Genomic DNA, 27,826 nt, shown 5'->3' with positions numbered 1-27,826 from the left:
CGTTAAAAATAGGCTGTTTCCTAATTAAAGGCTCGTATGGAATTTCAGTTGGACGAGTTTAAGGACTTGTTACGAAGTTTGAAATTACATAGGCTCTCATTTTAGGAGGGTCCTTAGTCGATGAATATCGATGCGAGGTATCCGTACTTGTAAAGCCACTCGGTATATTCGATTACCGTTATTCTAGGAGTCATTTTGAAGTGTCAGTTGACACGTTATGGTTTCATTTAATACTTTCATTCTTCTATTTCTTGGTTCTTTTCTTTCTGTTTGTACATCCCATGCTTTTCTCTTTTTAAATATGTATATAGTAGCTGGTATAAAAAAATGTAGAAAACTGCTATGTAAAAGTACTCAACAGGAACCTTCGTTTAAAAATAAGTTAAAAATCAAAGTTCAGCATGCTTAACGGAGCCCTAATATTTGCCTTTTCTCAAACTTCGTTTCGAATTGCGACATAGTACATTCGCGCTGACTTATGCTTGAAGTGTGAAGTAATTTGTTTTATTTTTTGAAAAGTAAGCTTTTAATAAAACTGTTACTATATATAATTATGATGTTGTATGTTGAAAAAATATTTCAAAAATTCGTGTCACCACAATCTTTTGTAAGAATAGCGGAAGGTTATGTAACTCGTCGGTCAACTTAAAATAATAAATTAAACACGGTCAAATAGTAAGGTTCATTGTTTTCTCTTAATATGTATCTCGAAAATTTCGTATAAATTAAAGCTTTGTTCATTATTCGTACATCGTATATCAAGTAGGAGAACCCGTAAATGAATCGTAAAAAGCTGTGATAACGTAGTTTTCTCCGGAGGATAGTCCATTGGATTTATCGCAAAACTTTTCGATTCGACTGGACTCGAGAAAGGAGGTAAGGGAAGAGTATCGCGTAAAAGATAAGCTTTCACTGTATTCGTTTACGGGAGGATTCGTTCTGCTTGCAATTTCCTAGTTCCGAGTCTCAGGCGTCAAAGTTGGGATGTTACGAAACTTCGTTCTAGCAGTTTCCCCCTTTCCAACTTCGTTCGAGCGTAATTTCTGCGAAGCAACAGGAATTACGATCAAATTCGGATATATTATCGATACTCACATCTCTAACTTCGCAATTCGTGAACAAGATGAACTTTTTGGTGACTGTGAACGATCGTCTTTTCGCTCTGCCATAGACGACGTGTTTATTCAAAAAGAAGAAATCTATCAAATTTTCAACTATTTCTTTCCTCTTTTTTTCTAATAAAAAAATTTTTCTAATAAAAATATCGATTAAATAAACATATATTTACATTTAACTAAGTCATTCATTGTCGCTTATTTTATGGAAAAAAAAATCTCATTACAGTAAACAATGTATTTTAGCAACGCCCACTGTACTATAAGAACAAATAAGAAATTTGTTAATATACTAAGATGAAGAATAAAAAAACAAAGCTCTCGATCATATTTTTCCCCGTATCGATTATATCGCGTTGCGATAGTATATAGGTATATATGTATATACATTTACATGCTGGCAACGAAATATCAATAAAGCTTTTCATTCCATCATTATTTCTCGTCGATGGAGAGGAATTTGAATTTACTATTCTGTTCGTGAAATTTCAAATTGCTTATTACCGTTTCTCCAATTACAATATTACAGGAAAAATGTAAATAACGCTTTCGCCTTTTCCGTTCGTAATAAGCGAATAATTTCGATGACAGAAACTCATCGGTAATCGAAAAATGATATAGAAAAAAAGAATTGTTGGATATTTTTTGTTCCCACAATTATTCTATATTATTCCAACAAATTGTTATTTCCGATTTTACAAAACATTTATTATTATTTCTATATACTTTTTTAAAAAATTAATACATATGGTAGGCATATATATTTTTATCATTTGCTTTCCCATGTTGGTATTTCAACGATTTCGTCCGAGTTACTAGATTGAAAGCAGACACATTGAAAACGTAGTATCGAAGTAAAACTAATCTTTTGAAAGGTAGCGTTCTACGTACGACTCTAAGAACCTTAGACTTCTTCAAAAAGAATCTCACTTTTGTGGGTGGAAAGTGGTCGGCAAGTTTGGCACGTAAAAAGGCTAAGGCACCAAATGAAAATTGAAAGTCTCTTTCGACTTACTTTTTGTGATATTCTTGTAGAAACTATTCCACCGTGAAGTATGGATCCAAAGGTCCGTAAGGTCGACGTTGGAAACACGTACGAGCACGTACGCGTTTTTGACGTGGCTACTCAAAAATCTGATGAAAATCGTGATTTCGAATTCGCGTTTGGAGAAAAGTACTTTCTCTCTCTCTCTTTCTATCTATCTATCTCTTTTTCTATCTACATGTATATATTTGTGTATATATATATATCTATATACCTATATAGATTGAAACTCATGGGAATCACATTCTGGTGGTCACGATTTTTCTTCTTGCTTTTTCTTTCCTTTCCTTTACTTTTCTTTTTATTGGAATACGTGGAATCGTTGGATTTAGGAAGAAACCTGGCATCTTAGAAACTTGTTAAACACTTTGAGTAAACTTTCATACTAACGACATAATTTTGACGCTATTGTCCTGTCCGTAATATTTTAGAGCTTTACCTCGACGATTTACGATTATCATTGAAGTTTACCGAGAAAATCTGTTAACTTAAATTATAACTATATCGTGCAAATTACATTTATTGTTTAAACCGACGTTAAGGGGTATAATTTATTCGAAACTACGCGAGTTCTTTTAAAGTCTGCATTAACGTATAAAACTTGGATGCACTTAAGGACAAGCTCGCTCTTTTGCGTGATTTTAGTCGTGAAATTGGCAATTAGTTAGGTACTCTTCGTGTAAAATGCAGCATCGCCGAAAATGTTAGCATCGGAAATGCTTGCCGACTAAATAATCGCCAATTTCGCGAGAGAAATTTGTATTCTCGTGACAGCTCATTTTCTTTCGTTTACTCAAAGAGAGGAGAGAAATAAAAAACGGATAAAAAGAGAGAGAGACAGAGAGAAGACATTGTTTATTCCACAATCTGACTACTTATTTTTTTATATCTTTTTCTACGTTTCGAACGAAAAGTAACTTCGAAAAAAACAAAAATAAAGAAATAAAAAAAATATTTCGACTATCCGAGACCTAATGCGTCTCTTACCTTTGACGTTGAGAAAGAGTCAGAAGTTGTTTGCGAAAAGCTATTGCCCACTTTACCATCTACCGTTTGGTACGACTCGCAAATGTGGCAAAGAGCAAGAAGAAATTGCACTTTTCCGAGCTCGGAAAAAGCACAGGCACTTTTACCTTTTTCTCTATCCTACTTATAAACGCGAATTTTATTTCACAGTTTCGAAAAGCGCTGTGACTGCTGTTACTACTGTTACTGCTGTTACTATTGCTACTGCTGCTGATACTCCTGCCATCGATTCAGTTCGATATGGAAATTTATAATGTAGATACGTGGATATTATCGCAGCAGGAGAATTTAATCTCGTGGCATAATATTATTAGAAAATTTGCTGCCGTGAGAAGAAAGAACAATTGTAATTGTGGGCATGTGAGAAATATGAGCTTGGATCGATAAATTTATAAGGACAAGGAACAGAATAGAGATTTTAGTCACGATACTCCTGGAATTTAATTCCACAAATCCATTTAATGCATAAGATTTTCTTTCTCTTATCTTAGTTTCTGTTAATGTTACGTTCTTATAATGTAACTTTTAAAAAGTTAGTTATCTCGTCCAATATTTTATGAGAGATTTTACGTATTTTATCATTTAAAATTATACGAATAAGTTTTCGTTACAAATCTGTAAGTAGATTTAAATAAATATTACATCGCTTCTCGTTCTAAAATAGAAATGAAATTTCTTAATAAAGTTAGCATAATGTAAAACACAAGTTGTACGATGCGATCATATTACACTTTCAATTCGATGTTAAAGGATTGTGGTTGCTTCGATTCATGATATTATACTACAAAAGTCTGCTTCAATGTACTTACCTGAAAGAGCTAGCGTATTCTTTCGTGCACAGTCTCGCTTTCTTCTCTCTTTAGAACACATGACCGACTTATACAGAAAAAAATAATTGATATGTAACAGAAAACTTTTTTCTATTTTATTTTATATTTCAAGAAAATAAAAACTATATATTTTTTTTAAATATTTTTTTTTTACAACCAAAGTAAAAATATTAAACACAAATATAGTGGAACGTTACAATTTTATACGTTTACTTTCGAATATATTTCAATATTCTACTATAAAATGTCCTTCTTGCAAAATTGAAATTCAATGCGTACGTTATTTTAATCGGTTGTACAGATATTTTTCAAAGCAATGATTGTGAATATAAAACAGTAGATATTTCTACATATGCATGTGCGTATGTGCAGATGTATTTAAAGTATAAAAAATATATTATTGTGAGATTAGGAATAAAAAGTTAAATTCTTTTATTTAATTCTATAGATACTTACGGAATATTTAATGAAAGACGTAAAAATGTTAAAAACCAATGTTTGTCATGGTCGACGTCTTTATTTATATTTCTTCAGGGTCATAAACACAGAAAATTGATTTTTGCTAAAGAATCAACATACATGCATCATACTTTTTCCTGGACAATGCTCACTATTATAACGAAATTTTTCTAATAACAAAGCCCATTTTGCAACTCCCACACACAAATCTTTTTAACTCATAGTTTTGTCCCAAGACCATTATTCTCGCCCCAACCTTATAGCTCGGTTTCTACAACCAAAGCTCCTATTTACTACCATCTTTTAATGGATACGTTATAATAATATGTTACAAAATCCGTATTTCAATTGAATCACAATAGAAATACTTAGGTAGTAGTAGATTGAAAAGACGTAAGAAAAAACAGAAACATTTTCGGTAGCAGATTCTTAGTGGTAGTGGTTAGCGTAATACAGAAGAAAGGTTAAATTGAACAAACCAGGAGATTTCGTCGGATGACTCAACTTTTCTTTGAAGGAGCGTTTAACCATTTACCTGGTTTTCCTTTAGCCGAGCGATGCTTGGCTTAAATACAAAGATTCAAAAGCCACCTACGACTTAGGAATTTTATAGCGTGGCTCGTAATCGTATATAGGTATATATACATACTTATCAATGTATATTTACTAGCACACTTACACACATATATATATATATAACAACCAATATATACGTATGCAAGACGGTGGAAATGCAACCTCTCGAACCATTTCCACCCCAACATCTAGCTCACATTCTATTCCTCCCTTTTCTACCTCTTGCCCTCGCAAACAATCCTCTAGAAGACGGGCAGACTCGGCGTGCTCGCCGAACCGCTTCTCTCTCTATTGTACTAAGGCCCGACGCAGCTACCTCCTATGTTTCTCTCTCTACGCGTTTGTACATATTCCATGCGATTGCACACGCTCATTGTGCCTTACCTACGTGCCATTCCGACCAGTGTCACGTCCTGAGAAACAGTAGATCGGTAGAACGCTTTTCACTGAAGTAACTTTCAGAATAGTTTCAACTTTCAAGTGAAAATCTAGAAAGCAAAGAGAGAGAGGGAGAGAGCAAAGAGAGAGAGAGAGAGAGAGAGAGAGAGAGCAAAGAAAGAGAGATAGAGATAGAGAGAGATAGATTGATAGAATTATTAAAACAATCGGTCTTTTAAATTAATTATTTTATTCAATTAGTGTAATAGTGTGTAGAAGTAATAAACATCAAACGAATAGTGAAAAAGCGAGACGAAAATAAAGAAAATTTTCGTTCGCAATCAAAAATACAATTTTGTTTCTAATTATCGGATTTAAATGAAAAATGCGAACAATTTTTCAAATGTTTAAATAAACTTAGAGCTTCTAACGGAATTGAAAAATATTACTTCTATGAATAGTTGAAACGATCGATTACTTTTCGCGATAGTTATTGTATAAGTGATGCTTACGTGGCAATCGCGCCTAGAAAAAAGGGATAAAAAGAAATGAACGAGATTCCATATATATATATGAACGTGTCGTTTTTATTTGCTTTTTCGTGTCATTGATCGTTGAAGTCGTTGAAAACGCCGAATATTTCGAGTTTGCTCACGCCGATAAAAATGTAACTGTCGAGTTTGACGAAGCGAGATATGTTCTTCAATTTGTCTTTTTTGTTATTATTTCCCCAGCGAAACGTTAATTGAACAAGATCGCATTCAGAAGTCACGCGTCTCTCAATCCCTCCTAGTCTTTCTCTCTCTCTTTTTATCTTTTTTTTCTTCTCTTTTTTTCCTTTTTTATAAACCGTGGGCTTGACATTCACTCGTAACGAGCAGAGAGAAAGAGAGAGAGAAAAAGGAGTGTACAGCTTTGAGGTTCTCTTTGAAGATAAAGTCTATTAGAGTGTACCTAAATTCTGACTAGGACGATTGAATAAAATCGATGATCGATTCGTTTGAAAGAATCAAATCGATGTTAAATTGATAGAAGTATATGACAAGTTTTCTTCTATTTCTTTTTTCTAGTTAAATTAACATCGGAATAATTCAATCGATATGTGAAACATATAACATTTTTGTGACGGCATGACGGATAAAGACGATATATAACAAAAATGAAATTTAAAGGAGAATTATTGAATGTTTCATACGAGAAATCATAAGACTGTCTTTCGAAAAGAATACGTATTTATGACATGCACATATTGGTAACGAAACGGCTAGACACAATTTCTCATATCAGCCGCAAACCCAAGAATATACATATCTACATCTTTATTGATATTTTTTCTTATTCTTTTTTAATGAATTTATAGTCAAAGCCATCTCAAACGTTAGCGAGCGTTTGTAACGCGTAAAGCATCTATCTATATATGTATGTGGTGCTTTGGGAGCAAAAGTATTTCTTCGTCGTTCGCTCGAATGAATTTACGATCTAGACGTAAGAAAACATTCATGATTGTTTATGACGACGATATCTGCTCCCCTTTCTGTACCCTTCTCTCTTCACCTCTCAACTTCTTTTTTCTCTCTCTCTCTCTTTCTCTATTTTTTTACATGTTTCTGCATCCCACGTAGTTCTGTAACTATGTGACCCTCCGTTGTGCAAGGTTGGAACATCGTCTCTCGCGTTTACCATTTTTCACATTTTCTGGCGACCTGCCTCCCTCTCTTTCTTTTTCTCCCTCTCTCCCTCTCTCTTATTTTTCTTTGTCTTTGTCTTCTTGTGAGAGCAGGTCCTCTTTATAAAGTTATGAATGTCTAGGTATGACTTCCATTACACCTATTTTAGGTTCAACTAAGAGAAATGAATCGCTGCCAGTTTTGAAAGCGCCACCGACTACGTCGTGAAGTTTCGTTAACACTCGCTATTTATGTAGTATATGTATATCATCTTTATGAATTTTACCAACAATTTTTGTCGTTTTTATTATTGAATAGAAATAGAAAGAAATACAAGTGAAATAAATTCCGCTATATGAATGAAAATATAGTAACCAGCTTACGGGGTTATTTTAATTTATTACATCATTTAATATTTTAAAGTTTATAGTAAATATTTTAATGTGTAAAAAAGACATTTTTACAAAAGTAAAAATAAAATAGCTTTATCGAGTATTCGTATTTATTCAGGTCGAAGGGAGGGATATAAGTGAAAACAATAGAATAATCTTTTAAAAAGAGGAAAGACCAAAATTTTTTCTTTTTTTTCGTGAAATGACCGTCCGTACGTGCGAGCAGTATTTTAATAACTCAGTCGATTTCACCGCAATCTAGAATGAGAAATCCGATCGATGTCGTGGCGAGAGCAAAGCTCATGGCTTCCTGCCGAAGCGTGATTGCGAGTAATGAATATTGATAAGGATCGCTTGTCAGGCGTTTCGCGGGTTAATTATTTATCATCGAATATCCTCTACTATACCATTCGACGCCGGACGCCATTCTTTCCGATCGGAAATGTTTTGTCCGTTGTTTTCCTTCTTCAGGAGGATTCTTTTAGCCCTCGATCGTGCTTTACGATCTGCACGTACTATGTTATTTGCTCGGTAGTATTCTGATACACGCGGATGTTCATTCTCTGTGCTTGTGCTCGTAAATTTAGTTACAACTTGCGCGACGTTAGATCGAAGTAGAGGAAAATCTGATTAAGCTAAATGTAACTTAAAGCTAATTAAAGAAACTGCAATCAAGAAAATGAGAAAGACTTCGAAGTGCCTGTACTTTGATTTAAACGCATCCTCCAATTGCTCCTATAATATGGAATCACGTTAGACCATCTTGGTTGTTTAAACATAGATGAACTTAAATATTAACTTATTAATCAATTCCAAATGCATATATTTATTTAACTTTTTATCTTTTATTTTTCTTTGATCTCGTTAACCTGCTATTCAGAAAAAATTCTTGATCGGTGAGCGCGGATGTATGAAATTTATTTTGATTAAAAATAAAATAGTTTTGATGGAAACATGAAAACTTTAGATAAATTAATGGAATCGTAAATGAAGAATTGGAAAATTTAGGGCGAGTCCAAACTTTTCGACCATATTTGAAAATTTTATAAAGATATTTAATTGAACGGAAATTATATACTTTTCGTAATAAAACTTTTCCTAAAAAATGTTAAAGTTTGACTGAAATGTTTAAATCTATTCTTGTATAATGTTATTTTTATTCAAATAAAAAACAAATAATTTATTTATTCTTTTATTGAGAAGAAAGATGAGATCTTCGTAACAATTAAAGAGACTCTATTATAAATTTCATAATACGATATTAGTATTTGCAGAAAACGAATAAGCGTTTTAACGGAAGAGAAATCTATAATTGTCAATAAAATAAAATTTAACGAGTAAAATTGATCAATCCATTTCTTAGGGATTTTTCACACTTTCTTTCTACTCTCATGATATTTTCGAATTTGGCCACGTCGCAAGTCGGAAGGTATTCTCAACGATTTACTTCTCGGAAAAGTTTCCATTTGGATCATAATGGATTACTCTACGATGTTTTATACGATTTTCGACTAGATGGAAAAATATCGCTATATTTGTTCGATATTTACCGGCTCGTTTTTATCGTGTTCTATTATTTTCTAGGATTCTCTCTTTTTATTCGCTTTTATGGTAAGCTCTCTATCACGATTTTACATTTTTCTCTTTAATACACTCAAACGAGGCCGCACTTCTAAAGTCTTTTCGACCGCCTTCGTTAGAACCTTTGTAAAGGAAAACCAAAAAATGTGGTTCTAGAGTACAATCGTACCAAAAATTACATATAAACATAATTATAATCGTTTTCCTTTCTTTTTCTTTTTCTTAACAAAAGGTATTTCCTACTTAGCGAAGAAAGTTCATCACAATTGATAGAGAAAGTATAGATAATATATTTCTTACTTACGACGAGTAGATAAAAAATTGAACAAATTTTCCTAAAGGACGCTAATATTATCAGCCATACTTACTAACGTTCTCTTTGAGAGGACGAATTTTAGCAAAAAATGGTGGAACAAAAGTATAAGGTGTGTCTAAAGATAGGTGGATAGGAAACGAAAAAGAGGAAGGAAGGATGGGAAGATAAAAGAAGACAGAATCGTAGTGAATGGCAGGAGTGCATTTGAAAGGAGTCACGCTATCATCTCGTTTCTTCATTATACGTCGTCATAACGACAAAAAATAGAGGAACTCGTATTTGCGGTGACATGCCAAGTTCCATGATAGTAATCACACTTGATCTCTCTTCTTCAAGGTCCGCTACGTTCATTCTCTTAACGATGTTTTAATTCTTTTCTTGAATGCTATCGTTTCGTGATCCAAAGTTCGATTTTTTTGATTTTCATTTGGTGATTTCGAAGCATTCTTCGAAATTTTTATCAATATTTATTTATCCTAATATTAGAAGCCTAATATGCTTACAATTAGAAACGAATTTATTTAATTAAACGTTAGAATTTTTCAGTGACATTTCAAAACAGCAAACCATTTTATTATATGTTATTATTGTATATTATTTAACGTATATGTCTTTATTGGCTTTTTGCATTAACAAGACAATTTTGTGAGCTATTTTTTTCTTATTTTTATTTTTCTCGTAATAAAGGAAACAACGACGAAACGACGCTTTCGAATTGGTCATCCAGTCGTGCTTTGGAACGTTTCTCGTTTAAGCAAAGTACGAATTTCTATGAAATTTTACTTGGGTGGGTTGTTCAGTTCAGTCAAAAGGTCTCATTTATTCAATTTTTAACGTATATTCACCATGAAAAAAAATATTCTCTTACCATTTTCTTTATATATAAAATGCTACGATGATATCGTACCGATGGAAAGAGAGAAGACGACGAGGGAAGACGGAGGAAATGAAGAGGGAGGAGAAACGTGAAGTGGTTTCTTTTCAAGTCCACTCTCCTTTATCCTTTATCTCTTTTTCTTGATCTTTTATGTTTTCTTTAAGTTTCTTCGTCGCTCTTGCATCTTTGAAGCCGGCGTTCTACGTGTCGGGCAGTAAAAATGTGAACGAGATGGGAAAGTTCATTGCGCGTAAGCACCGCCGCGGCAAGTCGGCGGAACTCTTTACAATTCTCTAGTAAGATCTTGGAATATCTTTTCCGTAGAATGGGCTATTCCTGATGAGAATAACTGTCTCCTTGCTGTCTGCGACGGCCATTTGGTTCGCTAGCTTACTCGAGAAAGTCATTGTTCTAAGGTGAATTCTCGTCAATTAATCGTTGCCTTCGGCCCAACTTCCTCAACCTCCTTCCCTCATCACTAACCAACCAGTCTCTTCCAGTTTGCCGTCTCTCTCTCTCTCTCCCTCCCTCTCTTTCTCCTCCTCTCCTTTTGCGTTCCCTATTGCCTTCCCTATTGCCGGTTCTTTCGCACGAGTGTCCCATTTATCCAAATTAAATCAAGATGGAATGGAATCCCATTTAGCGCGTCGCGTCGGCCCAACTGTTTCAACTCTTACGCCCAGAGATTTCGTTTAGTATTTTTCACGAATTTTTACTAAAGAACCAAGCTCATCCCGGTCGAGTCGTTCGTTTCCTTTTTTTTTCCCGACTTTTTTCTACCGTCCCGTTTATTATTATTTTTCGCAAAAGATTTCTTTTTAAATACTCTCTAATTAGTGTAAACAAAATAAATGTAAAGAAAAACAGAAAATAAACAAAATAATAGGAGTAAATATAAGAATAGGAGGGAAAAGAGAAAGCCGAACCCTCATTGTCAGTCCTCGTTGAACCCACACCATGCGCGTCGAAATATTAGAACCGCTGTTCGTAGATTTTATTGTATAGCGGAGAGTTATTGGATCCATCACTCCAATTCTCCCTGCCTCTTTTTTCTCATTTTTATTCGATCTCTCCTCTCACTCTGGATAATACCGAGAGAGTTAGTACGTGAACAAATCTACGTGGAATTATTCGACGATCGTTCCTGCTTCAAATCCTGCTCTTTTCTATCTATTTTTTCATTCTGTCCTGCGAATACATCCAATAAGACAATCAAACTATTTTGTTGACCGAAGTGATCATTTTTAAGAGTAATTAAAAAGCGAGTGGTGAATAAGTGATATAGGAATCAGTTTGTGACGAGTAGTAGTAAGTATGAAATGAGAAGAGAAAAAAAAGAAAAAGAAATGTATTAAACCGTATCGTTGCATTTCATGAAAGTCATTGAGGCTTTTCACTCGAAGCTATTATGTGTTCTGTATATCTACTAAAATGTTCTAACGAAAGGAATGACTATCGCTTAAAATAGAAATACGTTCGTATAAACCGAGAAATTATAATACGGCTTGAAGAAATGATCTTTTATCTTTTTTTTTTTTTGCACTTATATGTTATTAAAAAATTTCTTTAATGATAAAACCAGCGAAATATGTATTTTATTATTATTTCTCGTTATATTTGTGTATATACGTTCCTTGTATAACATTTCAATTCGATTGGTTTATCATTTTAATTCGAAATGTTGAGAAAAAGCGTGAAAGAGAGAAATAAAATGGGGCGGACGCGCTTTGAAAATTTTCTCGAACTATCGAGAATATTACTAGGAACCAGATGGCTGCATTATCGACATAGTCGCTGAAAAATTATAATTGCTAATTCAGGTCATGTAATAGTTCTTTACCAGCACAGTTTGAATCCGTGCGCATAACGAAAATAACGAATTAGTACTTAACTTTTAGTAGTTTTAAACATTTAAAATTGTTTATTAATATATATCTTTGCGTAAGTACCCTTTCTACACACTCGTTAAACGTCTCTCGAGACTACTATTTACTTTTTGATTCTTTTCCCTTTCGTCCTAATCTCAACATTTCACTTTCTTTTAATTCAATCTTATTTATCTACTAATTTATTATATCTCTTTCTCTATCTGTCTTATTATATTTTATAAAAGGTCCGTTCGATTTTTCTGCCACTCAACAAAATCGAGCGAACTAACGAAACCACAAAGTGAAGAACCCCGGTTTATCCTTTTTTTTTTCTTTGCTCTTCCCTACATTTCTACGGAAGGTCCTTATCCGAGCGTTAAGTATTCATGGCGGATGGAAGAAAAGAAAGAAGAAGTGGAGAAGAAGAAGAGGAAAAAGAATAGATTTGGAGAACTGAGAAACTCTCCATTCGCTCTGGCATTCTATCGGAAAAGTGAGAACAGGGTCTCTCTCTTCTCTCATCTTCGCCAACTTCTCCATTCTCCTTCGAGATATTCGCCAGTCGATCTTTTTTCGTATATTTCTTGATATTCCAAGTAGTAGTAGTAATAGTAGTAGTAGTAGTAGTATTATAGTAGTATCTTTTACCGAATATTTTGATCCGCGAATCGAGCGTCCTACTTTATCATCGAGCTTTCTTATGCTTTATCGCTTATTTCATTTTTAGTCTCCTGAACTCTGCGCGTGAACAGTGAAATAAATACGCGTAGATATATGTATATATTTATACGATATAAAAAGAAAAATAATTTAGCCAAAGCATAGAATAAATAATAGAAAAAGAGAGACGCGAAGATAATTCAGTTAAAATTAGTAGAATAATGGTTATCATAATACAGGTAATAACATTTATCTGTTCTAAGCAAACCTTTTGTAATCTGCAAATGATTAAATTTTTATATTTTATTGATCAAATTTTGCAATTAATGAGTATACATATAATACACGTGTACAATTGATTATAATCAGATATTCAAATGTTCAAGTTAGTAATCGTGTGGTTTAGTATTTCATTAGAAATAAAGCCAATTTGTATAGGAAACATCTATCTCTGCGAAATTGTGATCAATGTGTTCGATTAGGATTATGCCGCGAGGGAAAGAGGAGTATAAGGCTATACTGCGATGACACGAGGATAATAATCTAGTAATACTGAAAGAATAATTTATAGGGCATCGATATTCTCTAGCATTATGGTTGTTGGTCCTCGACTCACTTAGTTATTAGATTTGGTATTTAACAAGAAATAGAGATGGATAATTAGATAGATGTATGCATATATATATGGAGAGAGAGAGAGAGAGAAAGAGGATGAGGATGAGGATGAGATTATTTCGTTTCATGCAATAGTATTCGGATATGAAACACTTGGCTATGAAGCTATGGGTTTAATAGAATAATTAAGCGTTGATTTTCCAACAGTAAATTGAATCCAAAGACTAAATTACGTGACTTAATGCTATCAGAAAGCTATGCTTTTTGCTACATCTGCCCCTTCTTTTCTCACTCTCTTCGTCTGTTTCTCTCTCTCTCTCTCTCTCTCTCTTTCTTTTTTATTATTCCTTTATACTATCAGTATTTTTGTAAAAAGAAAGAATACTAATCGTATAAAAATGAATTAGAACTCCTGGCAAATGCAATATAGTATTTTGATTCTATTTAAAGTTTCGATATCAGAGTTAATTAAATTAAGAACGATTCATCTCCGAAGTATGTACGCTGATAACTGACGAAGATAACCCCTTATTTTAACAACGTCGGTCGTTGTTGTTATCGTTTCGCATAACAAGAGATAATTCTGTTATGGGACAAAGAAACGTTTAGGATTTTCTCGTAAGTAAGTATACATATGTATGTATATATGTACAAAGAGGTCTTTGTAAGAAGAATTTAAATGGATTAAATTCATTCGTTCGTGGAATATATACAGAAGAATGTACGGGTCACTACCTTCAGAAAAGGATAAAAACAAATAAAGTACGACCGATCCATATGATTTCCCGGAAGCATACTAACCATAAGAGTGAGAAAAAGTGACGGCCTTGCTCGTATATGCCCGACCTTGCTTAGAATGTCTATAAAAAAGAAGGTTGATGTTTTCGTGTCGCTTTCCGAGAACCGATCAATGAATGGTAGTAAAAATTTTTTCTCGAAGAAAAATAAAAAGTAGACGAGCGCTCATTAGTTATTTTGAAAGTTAATCACTGACTCGAATCTTCTACTTTTTCTTTTCTTTCTTTTTTTATAAAAAAAAAACAGACTAACTATTATATTCTACGTCGAATTTGAACATATTGTGTGACACGATCTGTGTAGTGATTCAATACAAAGGGTTTAATTCATGAAATCTCGATTGAGAGGTCTCCATTCTGCAACTCTATAATGCCCAATGGTAATATCTAATCGTACTCGACGCGCGGAAATAATATATGATCTTGTTCATCGACCACGAAAAGGGTCATAGGAGGCCGATCGATGTACTAAACTTACCGAGGTCACTATGACTGATCAAAAGTTAGTTTGTAGAGTAATATATGCGTTAATGTGATCATATCATGTTTCTCTATATTTCTCTCTTTTTAAATTCTCTTAGCTTTTTCCCCTTGCTTTTTTTCTTTCTTCGTACTTATAAATATTCTTTAACATTTTTCATCATAATTATAAAGTATTTCAAATAAATTATATCCCCTACTTTCGATGAATTTAATTTTATTTTAGATAATAATTAAACATATTATTCTTATATAAATTTGTAAGTGTGCTCTCTATCGCACAATTAGTTAACGAGAGAATTTATATATCAAGGTTATATTCTAATAATGTTCGATATACATCGTATTAGTTTATATTTTATTTGCTCTGATTCAATTTTGTGAGATGTGTCACCAAATATAACGTCGATTTGATGGCTATTCGCTGGATATAATTAATGGCGATGTTAATAAAGTTTTCAATATAAACAGTATATATATATATACGTATGTTATGTTTGACGTTGCCACATCACATTATATTATCCATAATAATTTAATATAGGTAATTCGTGTTTTGTTTTCATTGTCAAATCGATGATAATTAGATCAATGAATAATGGATAAAAGAGTTTCTATTGACTTTCTACTACTTTCTACTAATAAAAATATATATTATTATGTTGCAATTTTTAAAATTGTTTTATTTAAATATTAATTTGCGTCTTTATATAAATTAATACACATTTGTTTCATTTTCATAAGGTATTTTTTTTCTACGATGTATAAGTTTCAACAATAAATAAGTTTAAAAAATTGATATTTTTAATTTGCTTTTAAAGAAGATATATAGGACATTTTAATGTGATTATTGAAATATTTGCAAAAATTATTTATTAGAAAAGTTTCCTTTTTTCTATATATAAGTTTGTAACTATATATTTATAGTTGATATGTTAACAATATCAATATGATAACTTTCTATTGAAAGTCGATTCTACCAAACTTGTAGAAGCCTTCCTATATTGTCTATTAATTATCTCTACGATATTACTCTATTACGAAACAATTTGTCTCGATATTGATATATTATACCGATAACAAATACTATCGTGGTAAAGAGTAATTAGTGTTATGTATTCACAGTATATTAACTTTAGATCTACCTATTCGTATAAACACATTTGTATTTCAATAACATATCGATATGTTGCCAAAGATAATACAATATTTCCTTAACAGGGCTTCAGAATGTTCACACACGACATTGCCGTAATATCGAATGCCAATATTTTATCGATATTAGTTTAATATTAACCACTTGCGCTATAAAGACGTGCCAAGCACATTGAGATACTTTTGTCCCAAAACCGCAGAATTAAAAATGATGTGCGCTGCACGTCGGTTAACAAATCGTTCGTTTGTCAAACTTCAGTTCCATAGTTCATGGCGTCGCATAGAGTCATCGATATTTTGGAAATATTTCAGAATCGATATAGTATCTTATACGTATTTTTTTACCCTAAAATTCTTGTAATTTGTGTTCCGTCAAATGTCGGAACAAGTTGAGGAATTTGTTGCAACGTACATCTATTATTTTATTTTTTATTTTAATACTTTCATGGTTATATGGTTAAAAATAGTATTTTCTAAAAATAACTAAATTATAGTGGAAAAATTTAATTAATTATCTATAAATAAATTTTTATCGACAAGCGTGTTTCTAGATAACAAGATAGAACTTCAAACAACGGCGAACAGTTTTCTTTTAATATGTCTAATCTTTATAATTTCAAACGGTAATTTTTTCCTCTCGAGATTTCTAAACCGTAATCCAGCTTTATCGTGGCGAGTTTGGAGGACAAAGACCGAGAAACGGTAAATACGACGGATTGAACCCAATAAGATAGTCAATGGCGTGAAAAGTTCAGCAGTTGGAACCTATGGTCGATGGGTACTCAATGTACGATGGGGCTAGCGGCGATTCAAAAGTCGCTTTTAACGTTGAAAGCACCTCTAAAGAACTTTTCCCTTACCCTTTTTCCTTTCGTACCTTCCGCCACCGAGTTTTCCTGAGCTTCTTTCTTTTCTTTTTGTCTATATCTCTCGTTCTCTCTCTTTCTCTTTATTTCCACCCTCTATCTATCTATTTCCGTTTGTCTTTCTCTATCTCTCTGTTTCTTTCTTTTTTTTTCTCTGGCACCCTCAGGAAGTGACTGTGAGAGTATCCGGCATCAAAGTACCCGGACAACCTCTTACGAGTTAAACCATTGAAAAATCTTGGATGCTGCGTTTCTTTGTTCTCATCACTCGAATCCTTTTCGAGACGAGCCCTTATCCAAGGGATGCGGGATGCTAATCAGTCGTCGTTTGCTGATTTTTTAGATCAAAGGATACGTCAAAATTAAGCGAAATAACTGGCGATGAGATTCAAAAAGAGTCTATCCTTTTGCGTAATTTAGTGTTCATGAATAACAATTCTTAAGAGGAGCTTCACTAATGTTGATCCTTCGTTTATTCGAGAAACTTAACTCTACAAACGATTTTGTATTTTTGGATACGTCATTGGTATTATCGATTACGATGACCAACCTCTGCGGACTAGTTTCTAGCCGCGAGCAGGGTGATGGTTATTGGAACTGTATGCATAATTTAACGTTGAACGCACGAAAGGTTTTGAATATTAATGATAACACGTGAAGAGATAGCGATAGAGAGATGGGGTGGAAGATATGAGGTGGCAAAGAGGAAGAGAAAGAGAAAGAGAGAGAGAGGGAGAGAGAGAGAGAGAGAGACAGAGAGAGAGAGATAGGCAAGATTACAGATAATGCCGTTAGAACATAGTAATAACTCGTAATTTGGTCAACATCAGTGGCAACCATGTTACGTTATATATGCAATTGCATTGACGAGCTTATTTTTTCCTTTTAAGTTGCGCTTCCGCCTATATACGTGCTTATCCATTGCAACAATCGAATGTCTAGTTTCTATAATTAAACCTGTCAAAGCAATTATTGATGACTGATGACTGTAATAGAAGACTTGTCAATAAGATCATTTCATAGGATTAGCTTGCTATGATTTTGTTGAATAAAAACGGAATCCAGGTCATTACACAAGATTATGTGAGAATGTTCGCTACGTAGATTGGAAAAACAATGGTTTCTTATAAATGAGAATTTTAAACGTATTTTTTTGATACACGATACGACAAATCGGATATATGTAAAATGGTCGATGAATATCTATATTTAAATTAATTAATTTACAAATTTATAAAATGTTATTATTGTTTGATAATTGATTTTAAAGTGGTAATTACTGAACAAATGAATATAATTAAAACGATTGTAACGAATTCTGTAAATTATTGGCAATGAGTATATTTGTACAAAATTATATCTTGTTGATATTATGAAAAATTCGATAAAAGAATTGATTATAATTATAATAATTTTGATTTAATCGTTCTTCATTTATTGAATATTTGTAAAAGTGCATATTATATTCACCTCTTTTATAAGTTTATCAATGGTTTACATTCTACATAAACGTACCACGTAAGAAATTCCTTATAAAGGCTTTCTTTTTGTTCCTAACTTTTTTATTTTTAACGATCAAATAAAATAACATTTATTGTATCGAGAAAAAGTAACTTACTTTCATAAACTTTCGGACACTCTTTGCTCTTCCTTATTTCACTTTTCTGTTAAATTTCCTCTCGAAACAATCGAAAGTATAAGATCGATGCGCTCTTTGTTAAAATCTTTAACTCTTTTTAGGTGCTTCCTTTTTCCTGTTCTTTACTCTCTCTCTCTCTCTCTCTCTCTTTTCTCTTTTTTAATTTCAATCTCTTTGTAAATATATCTCTCTATTTCTTTTTCTTTTTCTCTTTTATTCTTTTCCGAGTACGCACCTCATTCAACCTTCGCAAATTTTCTCAACGAGTCTTTTTACGCTTTGTCCGCTTCGATGACGTACTTCAACCGTACTTGTCTAAAACGAGTTTAGATTCTATACTCTAAGCACGAGTTTAAATTCTATATTTTTCTTCTTTCCTCTATTTGATCTTCTTTCCGTTTTATTTATTTCCATCCCGTAATGTTCATTTTATCGAAGAAAAATATAGAAAATCTATCGATTAATTGTTAAATAATAATCTACGATAATCTACGATAAAAAAAAAGAAAAAAAAAACACAAATCAATTGTTCCCTTTATCTGACAAATTGATCTGCTGTAAAGGTTATCATTTTATTAAAAATAATGTAAATCTCTATCTGTTTACCATAAGTTAATGAAATTACTTCGGACATTGTTTAGCAGACATTCGAGTGGAAGTCATTTATATATTTACAGAGCTTTTCGTTTAAAGCTTAACACATCGATTGCGTTTGGTATTGTTAAATAATTTGCCTTTAAATGCTAGATAATTTTTCATATTTGTATTGTTATATCAATCTCGTTTATTTTCTCTAGAATCTCGTATTCCATTGTACTGTCATCTTTAAAGCGAAGTAAAGGCAATATTGAAATAATATTTTGATTTATGTTAATCTTAAAGTTTGACACTAGATTTACGAGACCCGTCAATTTGACAAATTTCAAACTTTGAAAAGAAATACCCAAAAAATTATAGCATTTATTTTAACACGTTGACTGCCGTGCGCTTTTCACATGATTTGTCTGCCACGCTTAAACGAATTTTCTATTTCATATTTTGTTGAAATTTTTTTACAAGTGATAAACGGCGTTGTATAATTGTGTTTTATGCATTATTATACATATAATTGTGTTTTATGGTAAGGTCACCAGTGAGCCCCGAGGCGCTGTAGATCATTTTATGATTATTTGCTCCTTCTAAATACGGATAAGACTTAGAAATTTATAGCAAAGAATAATTCCTGACAGTGACGATTGATTTTATTTGCAGAAGACCTATACAAAGACCAAAGGGACCAAGTTTCACGAAAAAATATATTATGTTTATTCAGGTCAGTTTATAATAGTCACAAACCCCTTCGAAGAACCTCTAACAGATTGTTTAGTATTTTCTTTAAATTTTTCTATTTTATATTTTATTCGAAATTTTATCTTTGTCTGCTTTGGTCTCATTATATGGATAAGATTAGTGAATTAATGAGATTATAGTGGATGAGATTATCAAAAATAGAACAATATTGGAGTAATGATGAAGGATATAATTTGCCATTTCCACGTACAGTCATGCCAAGAAATCGATTCCAATTTCTTCTACGGTTTTTGCATTTTAACACGTTGACTGCCGTGAGGTCACCGGTGACCTCAACACGACTGCTTTACAGCGCCATAAGGTCATCGGTGACCTTAAAAATTATCCTGTCCTGAAAATTAAAACGAGGAAAAGTTATCACGCGAGAAAATGAAAATGGTATAACAGTCTTAAAATAGAAAGATAAAAGAGATGTGTTGATACTATCTAGAAAATATTTGTAGAAATGACAAGTGTACAAAAAAAATCTTGTTCATATGAAAAGCTAAAAATGGTAGTAAATTACAATTTGGGAAAATCTTCAGTTGATTTGTTTGATTAAATGACTGCTTATAGTTCACCATTGCGAAAAACTATAAAGTGATATAGAAAATTGGCAATAGAACTTTTACTAAATACTTGTGTTGTAAAAATGCTTTTTTTTTGCAAAAGTAAAGAATTGCATTAAAAAAGTAGCCACATATTGTGCTGACTGTTTTGGTTCACCTTTTCTTTGTCTACCGTGTATCAATGTAACTCATCGAAGTGTGCCAAAATAAAATGTATATTTTCCTTGTAATAAAAAAATTATTTCTGCATGTTCTGTATGTCATAAACTTCTTCAAACCCTTATAAAAACAATGGTATTATTTAAAAATTTATCAGAATGGATATTTACTCTAATTATGTATTTTTACTGACGGTCGTGTTAAGGTCACTGGTGACATATCCGGCAGTCAACGTGTCAACCACTTTGTATCGTAAATTAATCATTTCGCCTAGAAAATTTATACATATAATTATTATTTTCTTTCCCTTTCTAATTTTTTAAATCTGTATGTGGTACACCTATCTCTACGAAACCCGTCTAATTGACGGACTATCTAATCTTTAAATCCTTTTAGAGATCTCTTTTTTTGTAAAATCTTTCAACCCCTTATCCTTATCGCGCTGCGATAATGTAAAACAAGCGGATTATATGCCTTATTGTTTATCTTTTTTTTCAACACATTGAACGACATTGTGTATGTCTATTGTTGGAATATCTAAAATGAGAAACGATCTTCAGTATAATCGTTGTACTGCTAATGTAAGGACGTGTTTCAAAGACAGTGTGAAAAGTTTTTATAGTTATTGTTATAGTCGAAAGTTATTGTAGACAGTCTCTGCTTATTGTAAGTATCTACAATAGGATAATTGAATCAAATCACAATATTTTCTTATTTTTATCAATACCCCTTTCCTGTCAATCATGAGTAAATCCAGAAAATAAAATAAAATATTGAACGTTATTGTCAAAATTAATGCAGATTGTTTTTAGGATACCTCTGAAGAAAATCAATATGAATTACTCGAAAGCGAAAATGAGAGTGAAAGCTCCGAATGCATTGAAAGTGAAGAGGTAGAAGTATTTTCAGATAGTGAAAATTCCAAGCACATCACAAAATGTAATGGGTGAAATTGAGATTTGCAGTTGACGCAACACGGTAGATAAAACTGAATGCAGGATCCGCGGGTAGGTACTCTATATCTATTCGTATGATATTCAAAGATGTCGCAGGACCTCCTGGCTACGCTAAGAGAAATATTATACCGGGTTTTGTAATTAGTGCTTTCAAATTGATAATTGACTCACACATAATAGAACACATAAAAGATTACACTAAAACGGAGGCACGTCGAGTTTTGAAACAAAAGTGGACAATCACAGTTGCTGAGCCACATAGGTTTCTTGGAATTCTATATGCCCGGGGCGCATATGAAGCAAGATAATTGAAAACTTCTAATTTATGGGCATTCACTTTCTTCGCAAGCACAATGCGCAGAGATAAATTTAAAGAATTTCTGAGATTCATACGCTTTGACAAAAAAACCCAACGATCTGAAAGATTACAAACAGATAAATTTGCACTGATATCCGAAATATGGAACAGATTTATATGTAATAGCCAGGCTTTTGTTATAAACTACATGAAAATACCTCAATAGACGAACAGTTATTTCCAACGAAAGCCCGGTGCCGCTTTACGCAATATATGCCGAAAAAACTGCATAAATTTGGAATTAAGTTTTGGTTAGCAGTTGATGTCCGAACAAAATATATTTTGAATGGTTTCCCTTATATGGAAAAAGATGAAACTCGATGCTCAATACCGTTGAGCGAGTTTGTAAAATTAAAATTAGCTGAACCTTATTTACGACGAGGCAAGAATATAACAACAGACAATTTCCTTACAAGCATCCCAGTAGCTAAAAAATTGCTTACAAAAATACAACTTTAGTTGGAACGATCCGGTCGAACAAAAGAGAATTGCCAAAATCGGCGAAGAGAAAAAAGGACAAGATGACTTTGTTTTCCTCACAAAGTTATAAATCGGAAAACTGCACGCTTATCTTGTATAAAAGTAAGCCGAACGTAAAAGTTTTCCTTCTAATCATAAATACCAAACATACAGGTGTAAAAGTAGAAGACAATTATAAACGTGCTCCAGAAACTGTTACTTTTTATAATAAGACAAAGTTCGGTGTGGACGTCGTTGACCAGATGGCACACAAATATAGTATGAAAGCAGGGAGTTTCCAATGGCTTCTCTAAGTTTCTTTTTAATATTTTGGATTTAGCAACGATAAACGCGTGGATATTATATCAAGAGTATACCGGATCGAAAATATCCAAAAAAGAATTTTTATGTATAGCCCAGTCAACGCGGGCCAAAAACTGATTTTTGCAGCCCCTGCTTGATTCTTTGATATAAGGGTAAGTTGATGACGCTGAATCGAATGGTGCTAATTGTATTTAAATTTGATCCCGAGGTTTTGAGAAAAAGGGTAAAAAAGGGTAAAAAATGGCCTTATCTTAGAATCTAGGCATTTAATCGAAAAAAGTTTCAAACAAAAGTTGTAGAGAATTGAAAAATACTAAAAAAATGTTCTATGAGTTATCTTCGTATTTTCAAAAATAAGCGCATAAAATTGGATTGAAGATGGGAAAAAAATTGTAAGAGTGGGAGAAAGCAAGCTTATCCCTCCGTCGCGTTTTACTCGCGAGCGAACTAGTATGCGTGCGAGCGTCCGTGTGCACTAATACACAAACGAAGGATCTTCGGCAATCTTCGGGACTCTCGGTCTTGAATGAAAGTGCGAGTGAGAGAACAAACCAATACTTCTCTCTTTTTATTTATCATGCGATAACGAGTATTATTGTCCTTGGCCATCGATTGTTCAGCGTTCTGATATTTCTCTTTTTATATTTTTTCTTTCGGTAGCGAGAATTTTACGTCTTGGCCATCGAGCGTCGAGCCTTTTGTATACGAGTGTGAGTGAGAAAGAAAACCGATATTTCTCTCTTTCTATTTTTTCTTTCGGTAGCGAGAATTTTTCGTTTTGGCCATCGTGCGTCGAGCGTTTTGTATATCTATATATATCGGCGTATAAGCGCGGCATTTTTAAATCGAATCTTGATGCTTATGGCACGCCGTTTCTTTATTTATTGTCAAAAATAATGAACCTTGAGTAAAAAAAAAAATAATTCATTTTAGCAGAAACTATTATTATTTAGTGGAGAGTAAAAATAATGAATTAATTTTGTGCCTCGCCATAAAATTAATTAGAATAATTAATTGATATAAATTCTTTGCCTCACAAAAATTTATTTGTATATCAAATTGAATACGTATTCTCTTTAAGACGAAATTTAAAATTTAAATATTTTTCCTATTAAATTATGTATTTTATAAAATTTTAAATTACTGACTTTTTGTCTCGTAAAAATTTATTAGTTTATCAAATTAAATACATATTTGAAAAAGAAGAATTTTATAACCACACATAAAATTAATTCAAGATATATATGAAAGGATATTCTAAAAACGTGGAATTTATTTTTTGTCTATACATAATTTTAATTCATTTTTATTATGTTATAAGAAAACAGTAATGCATTCTGATTCATCTTCGAAGTCTTAAGAATTGTACGAAAAATATTGAACAATTATCCAATTGGTGCGTTAGCGTAAGTAGTAACGTCTTCGCTTCTCGCGCTGGGTATTAACGTTCGATTCTTCGTGGGGGAATTATTTTTTTTATAAGTTTTTCTATCCTTAGGTTATATAAATTGTTTTTACGTTTCCTAATTTCTAATTATATATAGAAAAAAATTAAAATTATTACAAAAAAATTAAAAGCAATAAATTTTTTTACATCTTGCACAAATAAAGGAAGATTTATTACTTAAATTACAAATTCATCCTGTAAATATCATCCTAAAAATGTCTCGCTTCGGCACGTTAAAAATTAATTTTTGTTATTTATTGGATATTATTTAATTTATAATTAGTAACTTTATTACTCGCGTAATAATGTTGATTTCTTAATAAATTTTATATCGTTAGTGCAAAATTTGAAAAAAATCTGAGGTGGGACTCACTGACCGTTTCCTTGTTAAGGATAGAAAAACTTATAAAAAAAATAATTCCCCCACGAAGAATCGAACGTTAAATACCCAGCGCGAGAAGCGAAGACGTTACTACTTACGCTAACGCACCACTTAGTAATCGTCCAATTTTTTTCGTACAATTCTTAAGACTTCGAAGATGAATCAGAATGCATTACTGTTTTCTTATAACATAATAAAAATGAATTAAAATTATGTATAGACAAAAAATAAATTCCACGTTTTTAGAATATCCTTTCATATATATCTTGAATTAATTTTATGTGTGGTTATAAAATTCTTCTTTTTCAAATATGTATTTAATTTGATAAACTAATAAATTTTTACGAGACAAAAAGTCAGTAATTTAAAATTTTATAAAATACATAATTTAATAGGAAAAATATTTAAATTTTAAATTTCGTCTTAAAGAGAATACGTATTCAATTTGATATACAAATAAATTTTTGTGAGGCAAAGAATTTATATCAATTAATTATTCTAATTAATTTTATGGCGAGGCACAAAATTAATTCATTATTTTTACTCTCCACTAAATAATAATAGTTTCTGCTAAAATGAATTATTTTTTTTTTTTACTCAAGGTTCATTATTTTTGACAATAAATAAAGAAACGGCGTGCCATAAGCATCAAGATTCGATTTAAAAATGCCGCGCTTATACGCCGATATATATAGATATACAAAACGCTCGACGCTCGATGGCCAAGACGTAAAATTCTCGCTACCGAAAGAAAAAATATAAAAAGAGAAATATCAGAACGCTGAACAATCGATGGCCAAGGACAATAATACTCGTTATCGCATGATAAATAAAAAGAGAGAAGTATTGGTTTGTTCTCTCACTCGCACTTTCATTCAAGACCGAGAGTCCCGAAGATTGCCGAAGATCCTTCGTTTGTGTATTAGTGCACACGGACGCTCGCACGCACACTAGCCCGCTCGCGTGTAAAAGCCGACTGAGAGGCGGGACTTGCTTCCCCACTCTTACAATTATTTTCCCATCTTCAATCCAATTTTATTCGCTTATTTTTGAAAATACGAAGATAACTCATAGAACATTTTTTTAGTATTTTTCAATTCTCTACAACTTTTGTTTGAAACTTTTTTCGATTAAATGCCTAGATTCTAAGATAAGGCCATTTTTTACCCTTTTTTACCCTTTTTCTCAAAACCTCGGGATCAAATTTAAATACAATTAGCACCATTCGATTCAGCGTCGTCAACTTACCCTTATATCAAAGAATCAAGCAGGCGCTGCAAAAATCAGTTTTTGGCCCGCGTTGACTGGGCTAGTAGTTCAGCCGAGGAATTAGCTCAAGAAGACAAGAAGAACATTTTTCAAAGACCAGATACCTCATTTCTATGACTTTCGACGTCAAAAGTGCGAAAAAGTTGCCAAGTTGACTACTGCAAGAAAAATAGAAGCAAGAAGAAAAAAGAAATTATTGTATGTATTGTAAAAAGATCGTGTGCGAAAAATGCACAAACAAAATTCAGTATGTTTGTAAAAAATGTGCTCAATAAATATGACTGCCGTATATCATTAATATTTTTGTTAACATTTCCGTGATAATTTGAAGAAAAAAACTTTGTATTTATTCGTATAACCTTTTAAAATGCGTATTTTTATTTACCCGTCAAATTGACGGGTGCTCGTAGAGATAGGTATATAAGAAATGTCCGTAAACCTAATGTTAATTAAATTACAATACTTATTCGCGTCTATCAAAAGAAAGAATCTTTACAATTAAAATCCAGAAGATCTTCGCTTGTTTTATTTATTTATTTTTTTTGACGATAGTCTTTAAATTCATTTTCGAAGATATATTTATTTCATCTACGTGCCATCGTTATTTAAAATTCCATCGGCATCGGAGTATCATCTTTTTTCGTTTTGTAAGATTTACTAGACCGACGAAAGCGTCATTATTATCGGACGTTATCGCGTACGTTAATAGAAAAATCTTCCAAGAGCTAAACCACGGAAGAGCAGAATTCGTTAGAGACTGGAAAGCACTATCACAAGTGAAGTAGTTTTGTGATAATTAATTATTCCTTCTTCCATCCCCTTTTTCCCTCATTTTTCTTATTCTCTTTTTATTTTTTCAAGTGCAAAAGCACGTGCATGCGAACTGTTAAGCCCGCTGGATTCACGGATGTCCAACGTAATATTTCCAATATTATCTAAAGCCATAATTTTTCCTAAAGTTCTTTCTCAACCATGCTGCTCGTAATATCACTCGAAGTTAATTTCGTCCCTTAAATTATGATCTTCGAGCTCATATCCGTTCGCGTGATAATTTTACGTACGACTATAAAGAAGAATCTTTTATACATTAATGACCATAGAATACATTGCAAACAGATTTCTTTATGTTATATATATTGTAGCATGGTGAAAATGTAAAGAATCGATGAGCGTGTGTGTGCGAATGACTTGTGTATTAATGCGTGAATGGTTTGCGAAAGATCACGGCATATAATTGACAAATCAGAAAAGACAACAAAAGACGTTAAACGCTGTAACGCAGCAGACGATAGTTTCTGGACGAACGCAGTAGACGATGTTTGTTAGATGAATACAGTAGACGATGTAGTTATTAGACGAACATAGCCGAATTTAAACGATAGAAATAGACGTTAGATGAAAGTAAATGAATCTAGAAGAATTTAGACGAATTGACTATAGACGATAGATGAATAGACAGCAGAAAAGTAGAAGAAACGAAGAAGCGAAGAAAGAAGAGGAGACAACTGAATCATAAACGAAAGATACACGGTGAAAAGTAAACACTACGAACAGACAATTAAACAAAACCAGGGACGATCGAGGATGAGTTTACTATTGCTTTTTTATGCTATTATTAATATTTGTATAATTATTATAATTTTCATTATATATTCATTAAAATATATTACTATATATAATACTATGATTATTCGAAAAAATTGACAAAAGGAATTAAATGGGATAGATGGAAGAATAAAAAAGTATATTTTAAGTTATTGTTAGTAATTTATTATTACGAGTAGTCGATGATTTTAGAATTGAAATATCAGAAAGCTTTCATATCAAGATAAACTAGATTTTCTTTGTCATATACGAATATATATGTAGATATCTACGTATATGAATGTTTACATACAAATGAAGGAACTCCGATAAACTAGACCGTAGATAGTAAAAAGAAGACGGAGGATAGGCGGAGATAGTCCTCTACCAATACATTTCTGAGCTAATCCGGTCTGAGAATAAGTTTGCTCGAAGAACAGCCTTTTGCGCTGTGTAGCTCTGTGTAAGGCATTTAGAATCTCCTGTTCCTTTTCTTGTTCATTTTACTTTCTCTCTTTCTCTCTCTCCCTCTTTCTTTTTCTTTGCCTATCTCTTCTATTCTTATTTTACTCTACTCGTTTCTTTTTATTTTCCTTCTCTCTCTCTCTCTCTCTCTCTCTCTCTCTCTTCATTCGCATCGTATTATAT

General features: G+C 32.5%; 1 protein-coding gene and 1 pseudogene across 3 annotated transcripts in view; both read left to right on the top strand.

The window, feature by feature from the left end:
• LOC122520840 (amphoterin-induced protein 1) overlaps positions 1-27,826 on the top strand; it is a 251,722-nt gene that overhangs the window by 38,244 nt on the left and 185,652 nt on the right. The window lies entirely within an intron of this gene.
• Positions 21,143-21,712, top strand: LOC122520841 (annotated as a pseudogene).

Source organism: Polistes fuscatus, unplaced genomic scaffold (genome assembly GCF_010416935.1).
Source record: "Polistes fuscatus isolate 324 unplaced genomic scaffold, CU_Pfus_HIC Scaffold4, whole genome shotgun sequence".
Taxonomy (NCBI): domain Eukaryota; kingdom Metazoa; phylum Arthropoda; class Insecta; order Hymenoptera; family Vespidae; genus Polistes; species Polistes fuscatus.
The sequence above is the reverse complement of the archived record's forward strand: the minus strand, read 5'-3'. Positions and strand labels throughout refer to the sequence as shown.